The following is a 15,808-nucleotide window of genomic DNA, read 5'->3' as shown; positions in this document are numbered from 1 at the left end:
TTTTGCCAAAAGACTGCTGTTGGTAACCTTGCAGTTTTTGTTTGTTTGTTTGTTTTGTTTTGTTTTGTTTTTTGAGACAGGGTTTCTCTGTATAGTCCTGGCTAATCCTGGAACTCACTCTGTAGACCAGGCTGGACTCGAACTCAGAAATCCAACCGCCTCTGCCTCCTGATTGCTGGGATTAAAGGCGTGTGCCACCACGCCCGGCAACCGTGCAGTTTTTAACATGCACAATTCAAATGACTTGGGAAAAAAAAAAAAAAAGACTAAAAAAAAAAAAAAATCAGGTCATTCTTGGATTCTTGAATATGTATATATATATTTAGATTTTTAGAATTTTTTTTAAAGGCTTTTGTTGGTGTTTTAGAACAACGTTTTTGAGAACTTTGGCTTTAAGGTTTTTAGTATATGTTTAGTGATTTTTTTTCTTTGTTTATTAAGAATTTTAGGATTTTTTCTTGATTTTCAGTTCTGATTAGGGTTTAGTTCATTTTTTTAATGATTTACTGTTTTATTTGACTGTGTGTGTGTGTGTGTTTGTGTGTGTGTGTGTGTACTTGAGTATTTTTTTAAAAATTAAAGGGTTATATTTTGGGGGTTTAAGGGTTTTAGTGTTACGAGGCAGTGGTGATCCATGCCTTAAATCTAAGACTTGGTAGGCAGAGGCAGGTGTATTCCTGAGTTGTAGGCCATCCTGGTCTACAGAGTGATTTCAGGGACTACCACTGTACACACATAGAATCCCAGTCTTCAAAAACACACACAAAGAAAGGAAGAAAAGAAAGAAAGGAAGAAAGAAAGAAAGAAAGAAAGAAAGAAAGAAAGAAAGAAAGAAAGAAAAGATGATGACTCTTTGGACATATCAGGCTTTCTATGTATTGTTTTTTCTTTTTCTTAATTCTTATTTTTTAGAATTTAACGTTTTTTTTAAAGGGTATTTAGGCCTTATTGATAATTGTTTTAGAGTTTTTTTGCATTTCAGGGTTTTAGTGTATGTTTATGGTTTTAGTTTTGGAGTGTTTTAGAGTTTTATTTTTGGTTTTCAGTACTTTAGTGTATTTTTAGTGTTTTTTTTTTTTTTTTTTTTAGAATTTTATGGTGTTTTAGGATTTTGGGGATTTTAATCAAAAATTTTTAAGGTTTATCTTTTATTTGGATTTATTTATTTATTTATTTATTTTTCGAGTATTTCACTATTATTATTTTTTGAAATGTTTAGGTTTTATTTTTATAGTTAGAGTTATAGGATTGCCAGGCATTGGTTTCCCATGCATTAATCCCAGTACTTGGGAGGCAGAATTAGGTGGTTTTTGATTTTGAGGCCAGCATGGTCTACAGATGGTAGTCCAGGACAACCAGAGACACACAGAGAAACCCAATCTCAAAAACAAAACAAAACAAACAAACAAAAATCAAAAAAAAAAAACAAAATAAAACAAAAAGACTTATAAGTTCATACTGTGTCCTTGTTTTATTATTATTATTATTATTATTGTTATTATTTATTTATTTATTTATTTATTTATTTATAATTTTAGTGTTTTTGTTAAGGCTTTTGTAGGGTTTTTATAAGATGTTTTTTTTTGTTTTGTTTTGTTTTGTTTTGTTTTGTTTTTCAATATTTTAGTGCACTTTTAATGTTTGTACTTTTTTTTTAAATGATATTAGGGTATTTTTGGATTTGGGGTGTTTTATTAAGTGTTTTTAAGGTTTTATCTTTGTTTTTCAGGGTTTTTTGTGTGAGTTTTTGAGTTTTCTTATCTTTTCTTTATAAAATTTTAAGTTTTATTTGGTCAGTTTAAGAGTTTCATGGTTACAGGGCGTGGTGGCACATGCCTTTAATCCCACCGCTAGGGAGGCACAAGCAGGAGGATTTCTGAGTTCGATGCCACCCTGGTCTACAAAGTGAGTTGAAGGACAGCCAATGCTACACAGAGAAACCCTGTCTCAAAACAAAACAAAACAAGCAAAAAACCCAAACAAACAAACAAACAAACAAAAAAAATGAGTTTCAGGATTGCCAGGCTGTGGTGGCCCATGCCTTATATCCCAGCATTTGAGAGGAATAAATGTTGGACTTCTTAGTTCGAGGCCAGCATGCTCTAGAGAGGCATGCCCAGTATTGGCAGGGATACAAAGAGAAACCCATTGTGCAAAACAGTCAAAAAGAAAGAAAGAAAAAGAAAGAAAGAAAGAAAGAAAGAAAGGAAGGAAGGAAGGAAGGAAGGAAGGAAGGAAGGAAGGAAGGAAGGAAGGAAGGAAGGAAAGAAGGAAAGAAGGAAAGAAGGAAGGAAGGAATGAAGTAAAGGAAGGAAGGAGGAAACAAATTACTTTATGCATATATTGGGCTTCCTTATATTTTTTCCTTTTTTTTTTTCCTTTTTTTTTTCCTTTTTTTTTTTCTTTTTTTCGTTTATAGGGTTTTGTGTATGGTTAGTTTTTTAAAAAACATTTTAGGGAGACTTTTTTTTTTTTGCTTTAGGTTTATATTTTATGGTTTTACTATTTGTGTGTGTATGTATCTATGTTTGTGTCTGTGTGTGTTTCTGTGTGTGTGTCTGTGTGTGTCTGTGTGTGTGTGTGTCTGTGTGTTCCTGAATAGTTTTCAAAAAATTTAAAGGTCTTATTTTGTGGATTGAGAATTTTAGGGTTGCCTACTGTCTGGAGTGATCCATGCCTTTTATCTCAACTTTTTAGAGAAAGAGTCTTGGATTTCTGAGTTCATGGTCGGGCTTAAAGAAAGAAAGAAAGATGGAAAGAAAGTTGGAAAGAAAGAAAGAATGAAATACTGTAAGTAGGAAATTTACTGTATGAAAATGTTTGTTTCTTTTTTTTTTAATGAATACTAGGGTTTTTAAAGAGTTTTTAGAAGAGAGTTGTATAGGGTTTGTTGGAGGTTAATATTTTAAAATGTTTTTGGATTTTTTTTTGGCTTTACTTTTATTTATTAGGGTTTTATTTCTTGTGTGTGTGTTTGTGTGTGTGTGTGTTCTTGAATATTTTTCATAAAAGTAAAATTTATTTTGTAAAAACTCAAAAAAAGCTCTAAAAATCTAAGAGAGAGAGAGAGAGAGAGAAAGTTAGAAAGAAAGAAAGAAAGAAAAAGAAAGAAAGAAAGAAAGAAAGAAAGAAAGAAAGAAAGAAAGAAAGAAAAAATTATAGAAAAGAAAGAAAGAGAGAGATAAAAGAATGGAAGGAAGAAAAAAGAAAAAGAGACAAAGTAAGGAAGGAATGAAAAAGAGAAAGGAAGAAGGGAAGGAAGGAAGGAAAGAAAGAAAGAAAGAAAGAAAGAAAGAAAGAAAGAAAGAAAGAAAGAAAGAAAGAAAGAAAGGAAGGAAGGAAGAAAGAAAGGAAGGAAGGAAAAAGAAAAAAGAAATAATGAGAAAAAAGTATGGAAGGAAGAAAAAGAGAAAGGAAGGAAAGAAAGAAAGAAAAAAACAGAAAGAAAGAAAGGTAGAAAGGGAAGAAGAAAGGGAAGGAAGAAAGGGAAGGAAGAAAGAAAGAAAAGAAAAAAGGGAAGGAAGAAAGAAAGAAAGAAAGAAAGAAAGAAAGAAAGAAAGAAAGAAAGAGGAAAGAAAGAAAGGTAAGAAAAAAAGGGAAGGAAGAAAGATAGAAAGGAAGGAAGAAAGAAAGGAAGGAAGAAGCAAGAAAGGAATAAAGAATGTAAGTAAGAAACTTAATTTATGGAAAATTTAGGGTTCTTTTGTACTATTTTTTTAAAGCGGTATTAGAAAAGCGTTGTATAATTATTAGGGTTTTTTTTTTTTTTGGATTTTTGTGTATGTTTAGTGTTTTGTAAACATTTTAGAGAGTTTTTTTGGAAGCCTTTATGTTTATATTTTAGGTTTTTACTATTTGTGTGTGTGTGTGTATGTTCTTGAATATATTTTTTTTTAATTTTAGTTTTTTTGGTAGTTTAAGGATTTTAGGATTGCTGTCAGTGATGACCCATGAGTTTTATTCCAGCACTTTAGAGACAGAGGTTTTGGATTTCCAAGTTCATGGTCAGTCTACAGAGTGAGTTCCAGACAGCCAAGGATACACAGAGAAACCGTGTCCCCAAAAACTAACTAACTAACTAACTAACTAACTAACTAACTAACTAACTAACTAAGTAAGTAAGTAAGTAAGTAAGTAAGTAAGAAGAAAGAAAGAAAGAAAGAAAGAAAGAAAGAAAGAAAGAAAGAAAGAAAGAAAGAAAGAAAGAAAGTAAGAAAAAAAACTCGGGGGTAGCGGGGAGGGAAGACATTCAGGGTCATTCTTGGATTCTTGAATGTGTATATATATATATTTGGAACTATAGAGGTTTTTTTTTTTTTCGGGTTTTCTTGGGGTTTTAGGACAAAGTTTTGAAAATCTTTTTCTTTAAGGTTTTTAGTATCTGTTTAGTGTTTTTTTTTTTCTTTATTTATTAAGAATTTTAGGATTTTTTCTTGATTTTTGGTCCTTATTAGAGTTTAGTTCATGTTTTTAATGTTTTACTGTTTTATGATTTTGTGTGTGTGTCTCTGTGTGTGTGTTCTTGAATATTTAAAAAATAAAATAAAATTTATTTTGTAGTTTAAGAATTTTAGTGTTGCCAGTCTGTGGTGACCCATGCCTTTTATACCAGCATTTTAGAGGCAGAGGTCTTGTATTTCTGAATTCATGGTCAGGCTAGTCTACAGTGTGAGTTCCATGACAGCTAAGAATACAAAGAGAACCCCTGTCTAAAATCTTTTAAAAAATTTAAAAGAGAGAGAGAGAGAGATAGTGAGAGAGAGAGAGAGAGAGAGAGAGAGAGAGAGAGAGAGAGAGAGAGAGAGAAAGTTAGAAAGAAAGAAAAAATTACAGAAAAGAAAGAAAGAAAGAAAGAAAGAAAGAAAGAAAGAAAGAAAGAAAGAAAGAAAGAAAGAAAGAAAAAAGAAAGGGTAGGAAGAAAGCTAGAAAGGAAGAAAGGATGGAAGAAAGACTGTAAGTAAGAAACTTATTGTATGGAAATATTTGCGATCTTTTTTATTATGTTTTTTATAATATTAGGTTTTTTATTTTTTAAGTATTCTTACAAGTCTGTTGTACAGTTTTTGTTTTTGTTTTTGATTGTTGGATTTTAGTGTATGTTTAGGTTTTTTTTTAATATTTGAGAGAGTTTTTTTGGGGGGGCCTTTATGGATATATTTTAGGGTTTTACTTGTGTGTGTTCTTGAGAATTTTTCAAAAAAAAAATAAGGTTTTATTTTGAGGTTTAAGGATTTTAAGGTTGCCTGACAGTGGTGATCCATATCTTTTATACCAGCCTTTTGAGACAGAGGTCTTGGATTCTGAGTTCATTATCAGGCTAGTCTACACAGTGAATTTCTGGACCTCCAAGGATACATAGAGAAACGGTGTCTCCAAAAACTAAAAAAAAAAAAAAAAAAAAGGTAATTTCTGGATTCTTCATTGTGTATGTATGTATATATATATATATATATATATATATATATATATATATATATATATATATATATATATATATATATATAAAATACATATACATACTCTCTCACACACACACATATATATATAAGCACATACATATACACAAACATATACACATACACGTACACATACACACACATACACATACATACATATACATACACATGCATATACATATATATGTGTGTGTATATATGTATGTATGTTTGTATATATATATATATATATATATATGTGAGTGTGTGTGTGTGTGTGTAGTGTTTTTAGAACAGCATTTTAGAGATTTTTGGCTTTAAATGTTTTAGAATCTGTTTAGTTCTTATGGTGGGAATTTATTAAGATTTTAGGGTTTTTTTCTTGATTTTCGGTTCTTATTACGGGTTAGTTCATTTTTTTAAAGATCTGCTGTTTTACTTCTCTGTGTGTGTCTGTGTGTTCTTGATTTTTTTTGTAGTTGTTGTTGTTTTGTGTTTTTGTGGTTTTTTTGTTTGTTTTGTTTTGTTTTAATTTGTTTTGTTTTAATTTTAAGTCTTAATTTTCAGTTTTAAGAGTTTTAGTGTTTCCAGGCAATGGTGACGATGCCTTCAATCCTACACTTGGTAGGCAGAAGCAGGCAGATTTCTAAGTTGAAAGCTTGCCTGGTCTACAGAGTGATTTCCATGACTGCCAGTGTAAACACAAAGAATTCTAGTCTCCAAAACACACACACACACACACACACACACACACACACACAAAAAAAAAAACAAGAAAGAAAGAGGGAAAGAAAGAGGGAAAGAAAGAAAGAAAGAAAGTGAAAATGTGTTTAGTTCATTTTTCAATATTTTACTGTTTTATTGATTTTGTGTGTGTGATTCTTTGCACTTAAGTATTTTTTTCTTTTAATTTTTAGGGTTATATTTTTGGGGGTTTAAAAGTTTTAGTGTTGCCACTGCATTGTTCTCCATGCCTTCAATCACACACTTGGTTAGGCACAGGCATGTGGATTTCTGAGTTCAAGGCCAGATGGGTCTAAAGACTGATTTCCATGACTTCAAGGGTATACACTGAGAAACCAAGACTTACACAATGAAAACAAACAAACAAACAAGAAAGACAGAAGGAAAGAAAGAAAGAAAGGAAGAATGAATGAATGAATGAAAGAAAGAAAAAAAAAGGAAGAAAGAAAGAAACTTACAAACAAATAAATAAAAAAAAGAAAAAAGAAAGAAATTTATACATAAATGTATTTTATCGACATTATTGGTTTTATTTTTTTTTAGAATAGGGATTTTTTAAAAATGGTTTTTATTGTTTTTAGAAGAGTGTTTTAGAATATTGGTTTTCTTGTTTTTTTTTTTATTTTTGTCTTTTAGATTTTTCAGAGATTTAGTGTATGTTTAGTATTTTTTAAAACTTTTTAGTCTGTTTTTTCCTTTTTTTATTTTTTGGATTTAGGTTTATATTTTATGGTTTTACTATTTGTGTCTGTATGTGTCTGTGTGTGAATGTGTTTTAATAGATTTAAAAAAAATTAAGGTTTTATTTTTCGTTTTGAGAATTTTAGGGTTGCCAGTCAGGGGTGATCCGCAAGTTTTTTTCAACTTTTTAGCGAAAGAGGTCTTGGATTTCTGAGTTCATTGTCAGTCTAGTCTGCAAAATGCATTCCAGGACAGCCAATGATACATAGAGAAACCCTTTCTAAAAAACTAAAAAAAACAAAAACAAAAACAAAAACAAAAACAAAAAAAACTCCAAAAAGCAAAAACAAAGGAAGGTCAGAGAGAGAAAGAAGTTAAAAAGAAAGTAACAGTGACAGAAAAGAAAGGAAGAAACAAAGAGAGAGAGAGAGAAACAAAGAAAAAAAGGAAGTAAGGAAGAAAAAGAGAAAGGTAGAAAGGAAGGAGGAAGGAAGGAAAAAGAAAGAAAAGAAAGAACGAAAGAGAGAAAAAGAAAGAAAGAAAGAAAGAAAGAAAGAAAGAAAGAAAGAAAGAAAGAAAGAAAGAAAGAAAGAAAGAAAGAAAAAAGAAAGAAAGAAAGAAAAAAGAAAGAAACAAAGAAAGAAACAAAGAAACAAAGAAACAAAGCAAAAAAGAAAGAAATTTTAAAATAACAGTATTTTATCGACAGTTTTGACTTCTTTTTATTTTTTTTAAATAGTAGGGATTTTATAAAATGGTTCTTAGTTTTTTAGAAGAGTGTTTTAGAGTTTTTTTGTTGCTTTGTTTGTTTTGTTTTGTTCTGTTTTGTTTTGTTTGTTTGTTTTTGTCTTTTTAGGTTTTCAGGGTTTTAGTGTATGTCTACGATTTTTTGTTTTCTTTTTTTTATTATTAGGTATTTTCCTCATTTACATTTCCAATGCTAACCCAAAAGTCCCCTATTCGCTACCCCACACTCCCCTACCCCCCACTCCCAATTCATGGCCCTGGATTTCCCCTGTACTGGGGCAAATAAAGTTTGCAAGAACAATGGGGCTCTCTTTCCAGTGATGGCCAACTAGGCCATCTTTTGATACATATGCAGCTAGAGTAAGAGCTCAGGGGAACTGGTTAGTTCATAATGTTGTTCCACCTATAGGGTTGCAGATCCCTTTGGCTCTTTTCCTATTTTCTCTAGCTCCTCCATTTGGGGCTCTGTGATCCATCCAATAGCTGACTGTGAGCATCCACTTCTGTGTTTGCTAGGCCCCAGTGTAGTCTCACTAGAGACAGCTATATCAGGGTCCTGTCAGCAAAATCTTGCTAGTGTATGCAATGGTGTCAGGATTTGGAAGCTGAATATGGGATGGATCCCTGGATATGGCAGTCACTAAATGGTCCATCCTTTTGTCTCAGCTCCAAACTTTGTCTCTGTAACTCCTTCCATGGATGTTTTGTTCCCAATTCTAAGAAGGGGCAAAGTATCCACAATTTGGTCTTCGTTCTTCTTGAGTTTCATGTTTTCTGCAAATTGTATCTTATATCTATGGTATTCTAAGTTTCTGGGCTAATATCCACTTATCAGTGAGAAAATATCATTTGAGTTCTTTTGTGATTGGGTTACCTCACTCAGGATAATTTCCTCCAGGTCCAACCTTTTGCCTAGGAATTTCATAAATTCATTCATTTTAATAGCTCTGTAGTACTCCATTTTGTAAATTTACCACATTTTTGGTATCCATTCCTCTATTGAGCAGCATCTGGGTTCGTTCCAGCTTCTGGCTATTATAAATAAGGCTGCTATAAACATAGTGGAGCATATTTCTTTCTTACTAGTTGGAACACCTTCTGGATATATGCCCAGAAGAGGTATTGCAGTATCCTCTGGTAGTATCATGTCCAATTTTCTAAAAACCGCCAGACTGATTTTCAGAGTGGTTGTACAAGCTTGCAATTCCAAAACAATGGAGGAGTGTTTCTTTTTCTCCACATCCTTGCCAGCATCTGCTGTCACCTAAATTTTTGATCTCAACCATTTTGACTGGTGTGAGATGGACTCTCGGGGTTCTTTTGATTTGCTTTTCCCTGATCATTAAGGATGCTGAACATTTTTTCAGGTGCTTCTCAGCCATTCGGTATTCCTCAGGTGAGAATTCTTTGTTTAGCTCTGATCCCCATTTTTAAATGAGGTTATTTGACTTTAGTGTTGTGAAAAAATTGCCCAACTGCAGTTTCCTGCCAGGCATCAACTATACACAAACTGATTGTATGCGGGTCTAATCTATGCATAAAGACAAACATAGCTAGATAACTCTGTCTAAGTTTTGTATGAAGTATTAGCACAATTATAGGATGATTACTCTTGTAATAATCTTAATTAACAATATATGGGTGAGTAGAAAATCTTAAATTTGCAATCAAACTGCAAGCTGTCGTCGATGGAACACTGGCAGTTTTAACCATAATTTTCAAGTCTCTTTTGCAATGTTAGGATAATATCTACAAACTTGGGAAAGCAAAACCCACGTTTAAAACAATTTATCATTTATAAAATCAATAATATTAGAAGCATTACTATCATATTAAAAAGTTTGGCTGCCAATTAATACCTATGAATATATGTAAGCTTTACTGCTTTAATAAAGAGGCATTGCTTTAAATCTTATCTTAAATTTTAGTTTTTAGAATAGAAACCAAATTCATTAATATTTAAACTAGAAATATCTTTAGAGACCCTTTCTTTTGGTCTTCCTTATGTCACATGTTAGAAGAACTCTGAAGTTGAGTTATGAAATTTAAGACTATCTGTAGCAATGTAACAATTATTAATCTTAACCAACAAATTTGAGCTGATTGTGAAAACACACAGAACACATTTCCAATAAAAAAGCACCAAATGAAGCAGTTACTTTAGACCAATCAGAGAATATTAATTTTTGTAGCTACAATCATAGAATAAAGGGCACTTTATAATTTGTCAAATTCATTAATCACGAACCATTTATCAGCTTTTTTTACCCTGAAACTAAGAGATTGTAGACTTGCCCTTTTTTTCTAAAACGAACAATTATCCAGCAGGGACTCTCCTGCCATATGTCTAATTCCTGGTTGAGGCACGTGGCAGCTCTTGGCTTTGCAGTTAAAATTTTTTATACCATCTTTATTATCCAACATAAAACATAGAATATTCATTCATACAGACTGGACACAAACATACATGAATTGAACCTGAGAACAGATTGGTGCACCAGACATTAGACAACACACAAAAGGGGCCAGAGTACTTTTGTTATGAGGCCCAGAGAGAACAAATCATGGCACTCCTGAAATTAACTGTGCTTTTTAGGACATTTTCCTCCCTCCTCATGATGCAGTTTTTTTTTTTTTTTAGGACTGTGGCTTATCCACCTGATCATTAATTTCCTTTTTAATAAATCCTTTCTTTTCTAATGCCTAAAAATGTAACTTCTGGGAGCTATTTCTAATCGCCTAACAGTTCCTAGTCCCTGATAAACTTCACTGCTGAAACTAAGTGAATTAGCATTTGGTTTAATGCTGTTTCAACTTAGCCCATAACGACCTTCTCCGGTATGAATTTCCTTTAATTATTTTCTTCTTTTATGGAGATCCCAACCAGCAGTGCTTCTTCCAAATGTCCTCTGCCATTTCTCAGTCCTGTGTTTGTTCGCCAAATGTTGTCTCCACTCACATGACCATATGTGTGGGTTCTAGGCTGGAAAGGCACCTTAATAACCTGGAAGAGAAGAAGGGCTAAAGAGTATGAGATAAAAATGGACCTAAGACAGTCATCCTGATTAAAGCTCAATTTTACTATTCTGCACGCAGTTATGGAGCAGGGGAAGGGGGCCCAATTCCTGTCAAATAATAATCTTGGGGTCCAGTAGCAGGGTGACCACGTAACGGCTTTGGAAGAGCAAATCAGCAAGCATTAGCAGTGGGCTAGGCAGAACAATTGAGCAGCACAATCCACCACTGAGCATGCAGGTTTCAGGCTTGGGGACGGGAGACTACAGTTGTTGTTTTGTACTTGATTTTTTTCTAAAAAAAAAAACATTAAAGGTTTTATATTTGTGATTTGATCATTTGGGATTGCCAGGCAAAGTTGGTCCATGACTTTACTCCCAGCAATTTGGAGACAAAGTTAGGTGCTTTTTTTTTTTTTTTTTTTTTTTTTTTTAAAGTAGAGTTCAGCAAGGTCTCCACAGGGAGGTAGAAGACAGACATTGATACACAGAGAAACGCAGTCTCCAAAACTCAAAGATAGAGAGACAGAGAGAGACAGAGAGAGACAGAGAGAGAGAGGACAGAGAGAGGAAGGGAGGGAGGGAGGGACAAAGAGAGTGAGAGAGAGAGAGAGAAAGAGAGAGAGAAAGACAGAGAGAGAAAAAAATCAAAAAAAAAAGAAAGAAGAAAGAAAGAAAGGAGGGAGGAAGGGAGGGAGGGAGGAAATGAGGGAGGGATGGAGGGAGGGAGAGAGGGAAGGAAGAAAGAAAGAAAGAAAGAAAGAAAGAAAGAAAGAAAGAAAGAAAGAAAGAAAGAAAGGAAGGAAGGAAGGAAGGAAGGAAGGAAGGAAGAAAGAAAAGAAAGAAAGAAAGAAAGAAAGAAAGAAAGAAAGAAAGAAAGAAAGAAAGAAAGAAAAAAGAAAGAAAGAAAGAAAAAAGAAAGAAACAAAGAAAGAAACAAAGAAACAAAGAAACAAAGCAAAAAAGAAAGAAATTTTAAAATAACAGTATTTTATCGACAGTTTTGACTTCTTTTTATTTTTTTTTAAATAGTAGGGATTTTATAAAATGGTTCTTAGTTTTTTAGAAGAGTGTTTTAGAGTTTTTTTGTTGCTTTGTTTGTTTTGTTTTGTTCTGTTTTGTTTTGTTTGTTTGTTTTTGTCTTTTTAGGTTTTCAGGGTTTTAGTGTATGTCTACGATTTTTTGTTTTCTTTTTTTTATTATTAGGTATTTTCCTCATTTACATTTCCAATGCTAACCCAAAAGTCCCCTATTCGCTACCCCACACTCCCCTACCCCCCACTCCCAATTCATGGCCCTGGATTTCCCCTGTACTGGGGCAAATAAAGTTTGCAAGAACAATGGGGCTCTCTTTCCAGTGATGGCCAACTAGGCCATCTTTTGATACATATGCAGCTAGAGTAAGAGCTCAGGGGAACTGGTTAGTTCATAATGTTGTTCCACCTATAGGGTTGCAGATCCCTTTGGCTCTTTTCCTATTTTCTCTAGCTCCTCCATTTGGGGCTCTGTGATCCATCCAATAGCTGACTGTGAGCATCCACTTCTGTGTTTGCTAGGCCCCAGTGTAGTCTCACTAGAGACAGCTATATCAGGGTCCTGTCAGCAAAATCTTGCTAGTGTATGCAATGGTGTCAGGATTTGGAAGCTGAATATGGGATGGATCCCTGGATATGGCAGTCACTAAATGGTCCATCCTTTTGTCTCAGCTCCAAACTTTGTCTCTGTAACTCCTTCCATGGATGTTTTGTTCCCAATTCTAAGAAGGGGCAAAGTATCCACAATTTGGTCTTCGTTCTTCTTGAGTTTCATGTTTTCTGCAAATTGTATCTTATATCTATGGTATTCTAAGTTTCTGGGCTAATATCCACTTATCAGTGAGAAAATATCATTTGAGTTCTTTTGTGATTGGGTTACCTCACTCAGGATAATTTCCTCCAGGTCCAACCTTTTGCCTAGGAATTTCATAAATTCATTCATTTTAATAGCTCTGTAGTACTCCATTTTGTAAATTTACCACATTTTTGGTATCCATTCCTCTATTGAGCAGCATCTGGGTTCGTTCCAGCTTCTGGCTATTATAAATAAGGCTGCTATAAACATAGTGGAGCATATTTCTTTCTTACTAGTTGGAACACCTTCTGGATATATGCCCAGAAGAGGTATTGCAGTATCCTCTGGTAGTATCATGTCCAATTTTCTAAAAACCGCCAGACTGATTTTCAGAGTGGTTGTACAAGCTTGCAATTCCAAAACAATGGAGGAGTGTTTCTTTTTCTCCACATCCTTGCCAGCATCTGCTGTCACCTAAATTTTTGATCTCAACCATTTTGACTGGTGTGAGATGGACTCTCGGGGTTCTTTTGATTTGCTTTTCCCTGATCATTAAGGATGCTGAACATTTTTTCAGGTGCTTCTCAGCCATTCGGTATTCCTCAGGTGAGAATTCTTTGTTTAGCTCTGATCCCCATTTTTAAATGAGGTTATTTGACTTTAGTGTTGTGAAAAAATTGCCCAACTGCAGTTTCCTGCCAGGCATCAACTATACACAAACTGATTGTATGCGGGTCTAATCTATGCATAAAGACAAACATAGCTAGATAACTCTGTCTAAGTTTTGTATGAAGTATTAGCACAATTATAGGATGATTACTCTTGTAATAATCTTAATTAACAATATATGGGTGAGTAGAAAATCTTAAATTTGCAATCAAACTGCAAGCTGTCGTCGATGGAACACTGGCAGTTTTAACCATAATTTTCAAGTCTCTTTTGCAATGTTAGGATAATATCTACAAACTTGGGAAAGCAAAACCCACGTTTAAAACAATTTATCATTTATAAAATCAATAATATTAGAAGCATTACTATCATATTAAAAAGTTTGGCTGCCAATTAATACCTATGAATATATGTAAGCTTTACTGCTTTAATAAAGAGGCATTGCTTTAAATCTTATCTTAAATTTTAGTTTTTAGAATAGAAACCAAATTCATTAATATTTAAACTAGAAATATCTTTAGAGACCCTTTCTTTTGGTCTTCCTTATGTCACATGTTAGAAGAACTCTGAAGTTGAGTTATGAAATTTAAGACTATCTGTAGCAATGTAACAATTATTAATCTTAACCAACAAATTTGAGCTGATTGTGAAAACACACAGAACACATTTCCAATAAAAAAGCACCAAATGAAGCAGTTACTTTAGACCAATCAGAGAATATTAATTTTTGTAGCTACAATCATAGAATAAAGGGCACTTTATAATTTGTCAAATTCATTAATCACGAACCATTTATCAGCTTTTTTTACCCTGAAACTAAGAGATTGTAGACTTGCCCTTTTTTTCTAAAACGAACAATTATCCAGCAGGGACTCTCCTGCCATATGTCTAATTCCTGGTTGAGGCACGTGGCAGCTCTTGGCTTTGCAGTTAAAATTTTTTATACCATCTTTATTATCCAACATAAAACATAGAATATTCATTCATACAGACTGGACACAAACATACATGAATTGAACCTGAGAACAGATTGGTGCACCAGACATTAGACAACACACAAAAGGGGCCAGAGTACTTTTGTTATGAGGCCCAGAGAGAACAAATCATGGCACTCCTGAAATTAACTGTGCTTTTTAGGACATTTTCCTCCCTCCTCATGATGCAGTTTTTTTTTTTTTTTTTTTTTTAGGACTGTGGCTTATCCACCTGATCATTAATTTCCTTTTTAATAAATCCTTTCTTTTCTAATGCCTAAAAATGTAACTTCTGGGAGCTATTTCTAATCGCCTAACAGTTCCTAGTCCCTGATAAACTTCACTGCTGAAACTAAGTGAATTAGCATTTGGTTTAATGCTGTTTCAACTTAGCCCATAACGACCTTCTCCGGTATGAATTTCCTTTAATTATTTTCTTCTTTTATGGAGATCCCAACCAGCAGTGCTTCTTCCAAATGTCCTCTGCCATTTCTCAGTCCTGTGTTTGTTCGCCAAATGTTGTCTCCACTCACATGACCATATGTGTGGGTTCTAGGCTGGAAAGGCACCTTAATAACCTGGAAGAGAAGAAGGGCTAAAGAGTATGAGATAAAAATGGACCTAAGACAGTCATCCTGATTAAAGCTCAATTTTACTATTCTGCACGCAGTTATGGAGCAGGGGAAGGGGGCCCAATTCCTGTCAAATAATAATCTTGGGGTCCAGTAGCAGGGTGACCACGTAACGGCTTTGGAAGAGCAAATCAGCAAGCATTAGCAGTGGGCTAGGCAGAACAATTGAGCAGCACAATCCACCACTGAGCATGCAGGTTTCAGGCTTGGGGACGGGAGACTACAGTTGTTGTTTTGTACTTGATTTTTTTCTAAAAAAAAAAACATTAAAGGTTTTATATTTGTGATTTGATCATTTGGGATTGCCAGGCAAAGTTGGTCCATGACTTTACTCCCAGCAATTTGGAGACAAAGTTAGGTGCTTTTTTTTTTTTTTTTTTAAGTAGAGTTCAGCAAGGTCTCCACAGGGAGGTAGAAGACAGACATTGATACACAGAGAAACGCAGTCTCCAAAACTCAAAGATAGAGAGACAGAGAGAGACAGAGAGAGACAGAGAGAGAGAGGACAGAGAGAGGAAGGGAGGGAGGGAGGGACAAAGAGAGTGAGAGAGAGAGAGAGAAAGAGAGAGAGAAAGACAGAGAGAGAAAAAAATCAAAAAAAAGAAAGAAGAAAGAAAGAAAGGAGGGAGGAAGGGAGGGAGGGAGGAAATGAGGGAGGGATGGAGGGAGGGAGAGAGGGAAGGAAGAAAGAAAGAAAGAAAGAAAGAAAGAAAGAAAGAAAGAAAGAAAGGAAGGAAGGAAGGAAGGAAGGAAGGAAGAAAGAAAGAAAGAAAGAAAGAAAGAAAGAAAGAAAGAAAGAAAGAAAGAAAGAAAGAAAGAAAGAAAGAAAGAAAAAAGAAAGAAAGAAAGAAAAAAGAAAGAAACAAAGAAAGAAACAAAGAAACAAAGAAACAAAGCAAAAAAGAAAGAAATTTTAAAATAACAGTATTTTATCGACAGTTTTGACTTCTTTTTATTTTTTTTTTAAATAGTAGGGATTTTATAAAATGGTTCTTAGTTTTTTAGAAGAGTGTTTTAGAGTTTTTTTGTTGCTTTGTTTGTTTTGTTTTGTTCTGTTTTGTTTTGTTTGTTTGTTTTTGTCT

Source organism: Mus caroli, unplaced genomic scaffold (genome assembly GCF_978045245.1).
Source record: "Mus caroli unplaced genomic scaffold, Mus_caroli_1 scaffold_22, whole genome shotgun sequence".
In the NCBI taxonomy this organism is placed as follows: Eukaryota; Metazoa; Chordata; class Mammalia; order Rodentia; family Muridae; genus Mus; species Mus caroli.
The sequence above is the reverse complement of the archived record's forward strand: the minus strand, read 5'-3'. Positions refer to the sequence as shown.